A 12,565-nucleotide genomic window follows, 5' to 3' on the forward strand; every position below is an offset into this window, starting at 1 on the left:
TTTTGAGACAGAGTGTCACTTTGTTGCCCTGGCTAGAGTGAGTGCCGTGGCGTCAGCCTAGCTCACAGGAACCTCAAACTCCTGGGCTTAAGCAATCCTTCTGCCTCAGCCTCCCGAGTAGCTGGGACTACAGGCATGTGCCACCACGCCCGGCTAATTGTTTTTCTATATATATTTTAGTTGGCCAGATAATTTCTTTCTATTTTTAGTAGAGACGGGGGTCTCACTCTTGCTCAGGCTGGTCTCGAACTCCTGACCTCGAGTGATCCACCTGCCTCGGCCTCCCGGAGTGCTAGGATTACAGGCGTGAGCCACCGCGCCTGGCCTATGTCTAAGTTCTTATTAGCTATTTTGGCCCACAAACACCAGAAATTCAGATTCTAAAGTTTTCTGCCTCAGAGAAATTTCCCACTTTACATTGTTTCCCTTCCACAATGTTTTCCTTGTAGAGATACATGTGCATTCAAAAGAAACATTAAGGGGAAATAAGTGATAAAGCTTTATACAGGACGAAAGAACTAGCTTAATATAAAAACTCCTAGATCTTCAATGGTATCCATCATAATAAATAAAATTGGTACTAATTAATTAGATGTAGTCCCAGGAAAATTAGATATAAAGTTTTTCTTTTGTTTGTTTGTTTGTTTGTTTTTATTTCAGCTCATTATAGGGGTACAAAAGTTCAGGTTATATATATTGCCCATGCCTCCCCATCCCCCCGAGTCTGAGCTTCAAGTGTGTCCATTCCCTAGACAGTGCACATCGCACTCTAGATGTAAGTTTGAACACTTAATTTTCCAAGTACTCTATCATTTTTGTGGAAGTGTTTTCATATTCTAACATCCTTACAAATGTGATTTTTGTCTTAGCTTGTTTGACATACAAAGACTAGACTTCTTGGCCTAGCTAATTACCTGCTACATCTAGATGTTGCCCGCTGTCATGACACCCAGGAAAGGATCTTATTTAACTTCCTCCTCCCTACTTTCCTCTACAGGATCAGCACTGTAATGCATGCTAAGATGCAGTAAGGCACTGTCCTTGCCCCTCACCCCCATCATTTCAAGGAGCTCACAGTCTAATGAGGAGTTCAGGAAGACCAGGGTGTTAGTATCCCCACCTTTTGCCTTCCACGAACCTGGGTTTGGAGCCCTCTTTTGTAAAATGGGCACAGTAATATTACCTACCTCAGAGAGTTGTGAGGATTAAGTGTAAAGTGCTAAATGTTAGTATTCACAGTGATACTGTTAGTATAAAGGATTATCATATGTAAGATAGATCCAAATTTTTCTTTTGAATAAAAGGAGTTTATTAAGTTCAACATAATATTTTCCTTTTTTATGGCCTGAAAAACAGTTCAAAAGATAGTATTTTCTTACTTCAAAGAAACAACCTCATGAAGGCAAGGGAATAATAAAAATCAAGGGTGATATTAGGCTATCTAATTCCTAAATCTAAACTTGATATTTGTAAGTAAGGTTATAAGAGTTTTTATTATGTTTTTAAAATTTGCTTTTGCCTAAGTTATGTTATTTTTAAGGCATCTATATGTAATATTTCTTGTAATAATACTAAGCATAAAATAAAATATTGTATAACATATTTAAATGTAATTTAATGGGATTATAATCACAGGACAAGACCAAATCTTGTTGATAATCCTCAATAATTGCAAAGTGTTGTATACATGTAAGCCAGCATATATGCATAAGCTACTTATTATTGCTAGCTTAATTGTTACATATGTAGCAAATATAGCAGTCCAGGCAATATCTTCTACTTACAGGGTCCTAAACAGAGGTGCTGAGTAAAGTATAAAAATATACATAATGTATTATATATATATAATTTTTCATTACAATTCTATATTAGTGGCCAGGAGAGAAAATGTTTCTTGCCAACCAGTCTTATCCATCTGCTGGCATTTTTATTGCTTTCTAATTTGGTGTGCATTAAAAAGAATTATCATGAAAAGAAACTAGTTTTAGTTAAGAGTATATATACGTTACAGTTTTATGTCAATAAATATATTTCTGAATGCTTGGTGTTGCTTTATTTTACATCAAATATAACCACATTTTAAAAACTGATATTGGTTTACTGTATATTCTCATTTCCTTCTCATAGTATTTTCCCTATTTTCATTTTAGGGATAAAATATGAGGTTTTTAAGCCCAAATTTTATTTTTATCTGGCAATTGTTTTGATTATCAGTAGCAGAAAAGTCTAACTAACAATCTTACTTAGCCTTAGTAGAGGAGGAATGAATGACTCCCTTTGATGAAATTAAAAATAATTTAATTCAGCAAATATTTAGTTAAGCTCCTATTATGAACAAGATATTTTTTTAAAGTTCTATGAAACAAACAAGATTAGAAAATATGGTTCCTACTTTCAGTCACCTGAATTCTCATAAAAGGTATAAGATTTGAAAACAAATAGTCACAGTACTATAAATAGTAAAGGAGAGAATAGAAAGAACTATAAGTCAGTGGTTTTCAAATTTTTAAATTGCCACCTAAATTTTTTCATCTCATATAAAAGTTCTTCTTATATTTATAAGCTTATATATATAATTATATATCATTTTTTGTTCCAACTGCTCCAACAAATATTATCCCATAGTAATAAATGTATATGCTTTAAAATATTTTATGAACATTCTATGATAAATTTCTGCAACAAAAATATCTATAATTTTAACTTTCAAAATTTCCTGTGTCTACATCTACAAAGGTCAAAATGTTTAACCATTTTTTCCTGGATGAGTTATTATTTATGATTATTATTAGTACACAATTGAGAAATCTGTATTATAAATCTTGATAAAATTAATTTTATCAAATTTTTAAAGTAGTTAAAAATTTATAGAAGTTTATATCAGTGAGAAGTATGCGGTTATTTTTCAATTAATTTATCTATTAATGTATGGCTATTCCTTATGGCTAAAGTAAAGCAGTGTTCAGCATAAATTCTATTAATACTTTTTGTTATTATAGACATAAATTTTGAAAATTTTGTTTTTATAAATAGGTAAATAGGAATAGAAGGACCAATATCATTTAATTGCATGAACCACTTCCAAGTTATAGCCAAAAAGCTTATAAAAATTAACTATCAAAAATAATTTTGTGCAAAGTTTCAGTTAGAAAGGAGGAATAGGTTCAGGCAATCTATTGCACATCATAATGACTATAGTTAATAATAATGTGTTGTATATTTCAAAATAGTTATTAATAAAAGAGTGGATTTCAAATGTACTCATCACAAAGAAATGATAAGTATTTGATGTGATAGATATGTTAATTAGCTGGATTTGATCATTCTACAATGTATACATGTATCAAAACATAACATTGTACACCATAAATATATACAATTATTATTTGTCAATTAAAACTTAAAAAAGAAAAACAAATTCCAAAATCTCATGCAATATTTAGGACATATTTATACTAAAAAAAATTCATTGTTTATCTGAAATTCAAATTTAACTGGGTGTCCTGTTATTTCATTTGCTAAATCTGATAGCACTAAAAAAGTTTTATTATAAAACTGTGGCATGATACAATATAAATACACTGACACAATAGAATTAAAAACTCAGAAATAGGTATAACTATATAAAAGTAATAGTACTTAGCCGGGTGTGGTGTACTAATACTAGTACTAATCATACATAGTACTTAGTACAATAGAATTAAAAACTCAGAAATAGACTCAACTATATAAAAGTTATTAGTACTTAGCCAGGTGTGGTGGCACATGCCTGTAGCCTGTAATGCCAGCCACTTGGGAGGCTGAGGTGGAACTCCTGGAGCCCAGGAGTTCTAGTTCAGCCTGGCCAATATAATGTCTCTATAAAAACCAAAAAGTAATTAATATTTGGCAAAGTAGGTATTTCAACAAGAGGAAATACATATAAATAGTATGATAAATGAAGTTAGATGCCTACTTCACATTAATCAAAAGCAATCTGTTGTAAATGGACAAAAGTGCTAAATTTATTTATTTATTTTAAAAAGAGTCAAAAGAAAGTGTGGATGAATGTTTATCTGAACTTGGAGTGCAAAAGATTTCTAATTAAAAGCAAAAAACAAAAAAACCTGTGAGAGCAAAAAACTGACAGCTTTTCCTACCTAAAAATCAAACACTTGTACATGTTTTGTAAAAAATAAAAAATAGGGCCCGGTACAGTGGCTCATGCCTGTAATCCTTGCACTTTGAGAGGCCAAGGCAGGAACATTGCTTGAGCCGAGGAGTTCAAGAGCAGTGTGAGCAATATAGTGAGACCCCATCTCTAAAGAAAAACACACACACACAAATAAGCCAGGCGTCGCAGCGCACGCCTGTAGTCCCAGCTACACAGGAGACTGAGTCAGACAGATTGCTGGAGCCCAGGAATTTGAAGTTGCAGTGAACTATGACAACACCATTGCACTCTAGCCTGGGCTACAGAGCATGACCCTGTCTCAAAAAAGAAAAAAAATTAAATTAAATTAAAATTAAAAAATAAATAAATAATAAAGTAGAAAAAAATTCATCATATATAACAAAGGGCAAATATTCTTAATGCCTAAAGAATGAGGTGCCATTTTTTTCCTGTGAAATTGGCAAAGCTATTAAAAATGGGAAGGTTGGGTATACCTAATCCAAAAATTTAAAATCCAAAATGCTAGAAAATCCAAAATCTGAAATGCTGCAAAATCTAAAACTTTATGAGCACTAGTATGACACTCAAAGGAAATGTTCATTGCAGCATTTCAAATTTCAGATTTTTGGATTAGGCATTCTGAACCAGTACGTATATGCAAATATTCCAAAATCTGAAATCTGAAACATTTTTGATCCCAAACACTTTTGATAAGGGATACTCAACCTGTACTATTTGCAAGAGTACTAAGAAAACAAGGTCCTCATTCACTGATGGAAGCATAAATTAATATATTTAGCAAAAATATACTTCAGTAATGAAGAGGAAGAAAAGCCATTTTCAGATGAAGAAAAAACAAGAAATTTTTGTTGCCAGCAGACCTGCTTTAAAGGATGAACAGAAATGAGACTAAAAGGAAATTGGGAATTTCAGGATGAAGGAAAAGCAAAACAATGGTAATATCTGGGTAAATACTTTTAAAAACTATTTCATCTTAAGATCTTTAAAACATTTATATCTGTTAATAGCAAAAATTATAAAATTGTGTGGTAAGGTTTGTGTGTATGTAAATATAACACATATGACCACTATAACATAAGGCCAGAGTGATAAAGTAACTTATGTGGTTTTAAGCTTCTACATTTTACTTGAAGAAGTAATATATTAACTTCAAGTAGACTGCAAATGGTTAAGTATATATATTGTAATCCCTGGAGCCACTACTAGAAAAATAATACAAAGAGATATAGGCAAAAAGCCAATAAATAAAATAAAATGGAATACTAAAAAAAAATCAATAAAATGGTAGACATAAATCCAGCTATAGCAATAATGATAACAAATGTAAATGGCCTAAACAACAAATTAAAAGACAGAGATTGTGAGGTTGGTCACTAAAATAAGACTTAACTCTATCTATTCTGTCTATAAAATATCCATTGCAAATATAAAGATATAGATGGATTAAAAGTAAAAGGATGGAAAAAATATATTATGCAAACACTAAAAATAAAAAAGAAGGCTGCAGTGGCTATAGCAATACCAGTTAAAGTGGACTTCAGAACAACAAATTCTATGGCCGATAAAGAGAGATATTATATAATAAAAGGGTCAATCAGCCAAGAAGGTATAACAATCCTAAATACGTATGTACCTAACAACAGAGTTTCAAAATACATGAAGAAAAATTGACAGATTTGAAAGAAGAAAAAATAGACAAATCTACACTGTAGTTGAAGACTTCAACACCCTTCTCTCAGTAATTGATAAAACAAGTTGACAAAAAAATCAGTAAAGATGTATAAGACCTGAACAACAAACAAATTATGCTAACTGATGTTTTTAAAACACTCAGCCCTTCAGCAGCAGAATACACATTCTTTTCAAGTGCACATGAAGCATTCAACAAAACAGACCATTTTCTGGGCCATAGAATGTATCTTAAGAAATGTAAAAGAATTGAAATCATGCCTCCGTATTCACACAGAATATGAAAGTATATCCTCTAACCATAAAAAAATTAAACTAGAACTCAATAACAGAAGGATACCTGACAATACCCAGTACTATTAAGGATACAGAGTAACTGGAACTCTCATTCATTGCTGGTGTGATGCACAATGGTAGAGCCATTTTGAAAAACAGTTTGGCAGTGTCATATTAAATTAAATATACACTTACCATAAGACCCAGCAATCTCACACCTAGCTATTAACCCAAGACAAAATAAAACATGTTCACATTAAAACTGGTATGTAAATGTTTATAGTGGCTTTTTTCATAATTGCCAAAAAATATAATTACCTGAATGTCATTCAACTTTTGAATGGATAAACAAACTATAGAATACTACTCAGCAATAAAAAAGAATGAATAACTGATATATGCAACAACATGGATTAATCTTGACTACATTAGGTTAAGTGAAGGGAGCCAGACTTGAAAAGCTACATAATATGATTCCATTGCTATGACATCAAGCAAGGGCAAAAGCATGGGACTGGATAACAGAGCAGTGCACGCAAGGATCAACAACATATAAAGGGGCAGCAAGAGGGAATGTGGGGAAGTTCTTTATTTTGCTTGTGGTGGTGGTTTACTAGACCATTTCTTTGTCTAAACACGTGGAACTATTACAAAAAAAGTGTAAATTTTTAAAGTAAATTTAAATGTCTTTAAAAATTTGTATAGGCTGGGTGCAGTGGCTCATGCCTGTCATCCTAGCACTTTGGCAGGCCAAAGCAGGAGTATTGCTTGGGGTCAGGAGTTAAAGAACAGCCTGTGCAAGAGCAAGACCCTGCTTCTACTAAAAATAGAAAAATTAGCCAGGCATGGTGGCGCATGCCTGTAGTCCCAGCTACTCGGGAGGCTGAGGCAGGAGGATCACTTGAGCCCAGGAGTTTGAGGTTGCTGACCTCAACAGGAGGTTGAGCTTGGCTGACACTATGGCATTCTAGCTCGGATGACAGAGCGAGACTCTGTCTCAAATAAAATAAACTAAAATTAAATTAAAAAATAGAAATTTGGATAAAATGAAAGGTAACAAATTTCTCTTCTAATGTCACTTGAGGAGAGGTTTTTCCCCCCCTATATTTTCTGCCTATGGTCAATCCTCAAAACATGAATCAAAACCAAACCAATTAAGCCTTGTTTATTCTGTTAAGTCTGGGTGATTTGTGGCAGAAGAGGAATATGCCAATCATCAAAATCCAGAGATGATTCTAACGCACAATTTGAGCTTCTCTTACAACCTCTGAGCTGACACTTAAAACCTCTTTGCAGAACTGCCAAGGAGGCTTGATTGAGTTTCAGCATCATTTCCAGACCTCCCCAGGTGAAGCCATTAATAATCAGTGAAATGGCCCAAAAAAAGAAAGCACTGGAAAGAACATGAGTTTCAAAAATCTGCTAACTGCACCATAAATTTCTGAATGATTGAGAACTGCACATACAGCCCGTGGTACCATCTTCCCTGCCTCATATCCTATTCCAGGTCTGAAGAAAAATCAAACCCATAACAATGACCTTATGATACTGTGTAATCCTGTAGGGGTCAGGGTGCTGGGTCTGGAGCTGTGTTGATTGTCACCCCTCAATCTACACAGTCAGGAACATTGGTAATCAGAGCCTCTGACACCTAGTTCCAGTTTAGACTTGTTCCCAAGTGACACTGGTGATTGTTTTTATCTCCTAACGTTATAGTTTAACTAATTCACTAATGATTAAGACAATTTTAAAGACTGAGTAGGCCCCACCACCTAATGGCTGTTGCACTTTAGTTAACATGCAAAGGATGTCTGCTGCCTGCAGTTAGCTAATAATGCATTATAATTAATAGCACTTGGGAAAAAATGTCCTGTCAGCGGGAGCCCTGAGGTTGTTTTCCTAATGTGCCAAGATGATCTTCATCAGGCCCCTTCTGTTTCATCAAATAAGTAACTGTTGCTGTCCCTACTCTGATTCTTTTAATTCTAAAATTAATTTGGACCCTAATTCCAAAAACATACAGCACTTTCTTCATTAGTATTTTCTCGAACTGACATTTGGGGTACTGGGATGATAAAAGTGAATAACCCCCTTCTTATTTACTCACCTCCAGTTCTGCCTTGCCGAAGCACATCATCTCAGCAGGAGGGCTTCAGCAAGCAAAAACCCAGAGGAAATCAGGGTAATGATTCATCCACCCAGTATAGATTTCTTTATTTGCTTGCACTATCTCACATTCTTCTCACTGATCGTTCTTTTTATATAATTTTTATTTCCCTGGTTTTAGGATCTGCTTTGTCCCATTATTCTTAATTGGTGCTAAACAGCCTATTTTGTATGTAGGGAAAACAATCTTGTCTGTCTTACACAATTCACTATTACATCACCACTTTGCTGGAATAAGAGACAGGTGGTAGTTCCTGAGAACAAAGAAGTTTAGTGAAAGCCAAGTAAGCCAGCAGCAAGTAATAGCATGACAACATGGCCAAGGACTTACCTTCTTCCCATGCCTCATTATTACTGTCAAATGAAAACATACGTATTAATAGAAATATTTTTGAAAGTGCCCATCCTCAAATTCACCTTCCCATCTCTGTCATCCTCCCGTGCCTATCCCACATTCCAGGGGAAGTAGTACAAGAAAGATGAACGAGGTACACATCCCTCACTCCTACTTCCCAAAGGGAGAAGAAAGTACCTATTAATATAGAAATATCAAAGGGGGAAGAAATTCAAAATAAGCCATATATACAGTGAAACAAGAATCATTGTTCTATTGGTTCTACAATTGTTCTAAGATTTCATTTTTTTATCAAGTCAGAAATTAGATGCAAAGAAAACTTCTAATAACTTTGTCATTGAATCATCTGGTAGATAGTCTAGTTGTGTAACCTGTGCCACTGTCACACACACTCCTCTTCAACATCTTTGCCGTTCTAAACTCTACTATTATCATGATCACCATTTTCAAATGAGGAAACTGAGGCACAGTGAGGCCAAGCAAATTGTATAAGGCCACTCAGCTAGTAAACTGAGGTAGTCTGACTCTCAAGTCCCTGCTCCTCACTCTCACAATACCCTGTCATCCTGTCTCATCTGGGAATTTCAAGAGCAGGTAAGATGGAGCCATGACTTGATTTGCCCTTTACAAGTCAATTGTGGCACAAGGGAGCTCAAACACCATCATTCCCCACACTCTCGCCAACCTCCACTCACACATCTCATTCACCCCTCAAGGAGGATTGGTAGAGGACACTCCAAGGGTGTGCTGTTGGGGCTGAAGCTTTCAGCATGTCAAAAGAAGGTAAAGGCCCTTACCTCAGCATGAAGGGCTCCTTGAGATTCTCTCTCTCTTTCCACCTTCTGTTGGTTCTTAGCTCTGTTAGCTTTGTTCTCTCCCAGGATGCTGATGCAGATAGGTCTGAGCTCTGCATTGTGAGGGGCCCCCCACCCTAGAGAGGACTGGAGGTGGGGACAGAAGCCAACACTGCTGTAGGGTTTAGCAACTCACCTTTCCTTGCTTCTTTTTGTCACCAGTGTGGTAAAGATCTCAATGATCAAGTGTGGACAATGAGAAAGGGGCAATGAAGACCTGTTTTCAGATTTGGTCTTAGGCTAGAAAGACAAAAAGAGTCCTGGTTCACTCACAGTTCAGCCTAGTTCAGCAAGGCCAGGGTGTCGCACAGGATTTGGGGTCAAAGCTACTCATGAATGAGCAATGTGTACTCTCCTGTGCATAGCTCTTCCAGGGAAACTGTAATGGTGGGCTGCTGGCCACCTCTGTTTTCATCAGAGCTAAACTCAGACCATAAGAATCTCCATGGGAATGGAAGAACCACTTCCAAATGCATTCAGTATATAGCAGAAGAACTGTTCTGCTGTAGGTCTCAGATTTTTTTTTCAGACTTGAGGGCGCTTTCAACTCAGATTAGGGAAAATTTTGGATTAAATACTGGGCAATCTGAAATCTCAGTGAAGGCCACTTTGTTGGATTTCTTCAAAGCAAGAGATGACCCACCACTTTCTTTAGTCTATTGGGGAAGGACTGGGAGGTCTGAACTCCAAATGCAAGGGTGATATCCAGGTACTTCAGAAGACCATCTCCTAAAGGCACCCAGACAAGCCTGGAAAACTGGCATTTATCTCACTACATTTACCATAAATCAGGGTCTGTCCCTGGCCTGTGAACTCAGAAGTCAGTCCTGTAGGTCCCAGAGTTGCCTGGCTTCAGGGATGCTGCATATATGGGGGTTAAGAACGGGAACTCTGGAGTCAAACTACCTCAGTTTGAATCTGGGCTCTACCTTTGATGAGCTGCAAGTTACTTAACCTCCCTTTGTCTCAGTTTCTGCATTTTAAAAATGATGATGATACTAATGGCAGCTACCTTCTAGGATTGTTATGAGAATTAAGTGGGTTAATATTTGAATAGCGTTAAGATCAGTGTTTGGCACATAGTTCATGCCATGTAAGTGTTATTACAAAACTGATAAGAGATTGGTCTACTAGAGTGGTAAATTATTTTACAATGAGGAAAGAGAGTTGTAGAGCAACTAGAGACTCATTTTGACCTGACTTTGCCCCTGGGGAAGTCAAATCAACATGGTTCTTGATGAACATGAAATGTCAGCAAGCGAGGGGAGTTGTTGTAATTTAAGGACCCAGTAGCATTAGGTTCTAAGAGAGTTTCAGATTAGACATTCCTTCTACAAATATTGTAATATATTTATCAGGCAAGAATTGTAGGCCTGAGGGGTCTATCTGGTTGCAATAAATTCATTTTGACTTATCTTTCCATTGATTTATTTTAGCAGTTGTAATTATAATAATATTACAATAATGTTATAATAATTTGGTAGGCATTTACTATGTCCATTATAAACATAAATATTTTCTCATTTATTCTACACTCCTATAAAATAAATACTATTACAGATGAGAAAACCACAATATGGAAAGATATATGCAGTCCCTCTGGGATGTTTCCTTTGTAGTTTCCTTGCCTGGAACACACATTTGTCAGTTACCTGGATCATTGCTATTCATCCTTCAAGATTCAGTTCTAGTGTTCCCTCCTCTAGAGAGCAGGCTCCAACTCCCCCTCCTTCCTGGAGCTCTCCTGACCCAGGAATCCTTCCTCTATCCCTCCTCTCCTCCTCTGCATTACCTCTACAAAGCACTCGTTGCAGCATACATCATATTAAAATGTTCTCAGCTATCTCCTCCACTAGGCCAGGCTATGCTCGGTTATGACCAAATCTTCTTTCCAGAAGTTGCTTAATATCCAGCAGAAATTATTATTCAGTATAATGAGTGTAGTGCCTGATATTTGAGAAAGTGGTCACATACTTGGGGAATCACAAACTGTATGATGGTAAAGGGTTCTAGCATCAAATGGGTGATTGGTCTAAGTACCTTTTAAGGTTCCTTCCAATCCTGAGACATTATGGTTCTGAGACTCAGGTTTGAGCCTGGCTGGCTTAAAGAGATGATGCCGACCTTTGCTGAGAAAAGAGAGGTTTTTAAGTGGTTTTAAGAGGAAGATAAGAAAAGGCAGTCCTGAGTTTAAATGAACCGAAGAAGCTACCCCTTCAAAGCTGGCAAATTCATCTAAAAGTGAAGGACCTAACCCAAGTGCCCATCAATCCATGAGTGGATTAATAAAATTTGATATATGTATACAATAGAATACTACTCAATTACAAAAAACAATGGTGATCTAGCATCTCTTATATTTTCCTGGATAGAGCTTGAGCCCATCCTCTGAAGTGAGGTATCACAATGGAAGAAAAAGTACCACATGTACTCGCCATTGAATTGGCACCAACTGATCAACACCAAGGTGCTCACACAGTAGTAATATTCATTGAGGGTTAGGGGGATGGGGGTGGGTAAACTCACAATTAATGGACACGGTGAGCTTTGTATGGCAGAAGGGCACACCTCCAATCCTGGCTTGGGTGAGGCAAAGTCATAACATGTAACCAAAATGTCTGTACACCCATAATATCCTGAAATAAAGATAAAATAAAATAAAATAAAAAATAAACGTTTTTTAAAGAAAAAAATCCCCACTATATATTAAAATGTTATCCTATGCCACATCACTTCTAATTTTCCACTGTAGATTTCTACATGGTTCCTACATATTACAGTAGTTTGACCCTAGAACTAATCCAGCCTGAATAATATCCTCTAAGAATAAACTGCTCAATTATACAACACAGATAGTATCTTCAAGGACACGAAAATGCCATGTAGGAAGAGTCAGCCTTTCCCTGTGACTAAATGGCCACTGCAGCAGGAGCAGTGGGGTCCTGCCAGGCTCCATTCCTAGCCCTAATGTACTGTTGACCTCTAATGATTGTCCCTGTGACCTTCACCAAGCTGTCTCATTCAGTAGTCATTCTTTTCTGCCATCTAAGG

Source organism: Eulemur rufifrons, chromosome 7 (genome assembly GCF_041146395.1).
Source record: "Eulemur rufifrons isolate Redbay chromosome 7, OSU_ERuf_1, whole genome shotgun sequence".
In the NCBI taxonomy this organism is placed as follows: Eukaryota; Metazoa; Chordata; class Mammalia; order Primates; family Lemuridae; genus Eulemur; species Eulemur rufifrons.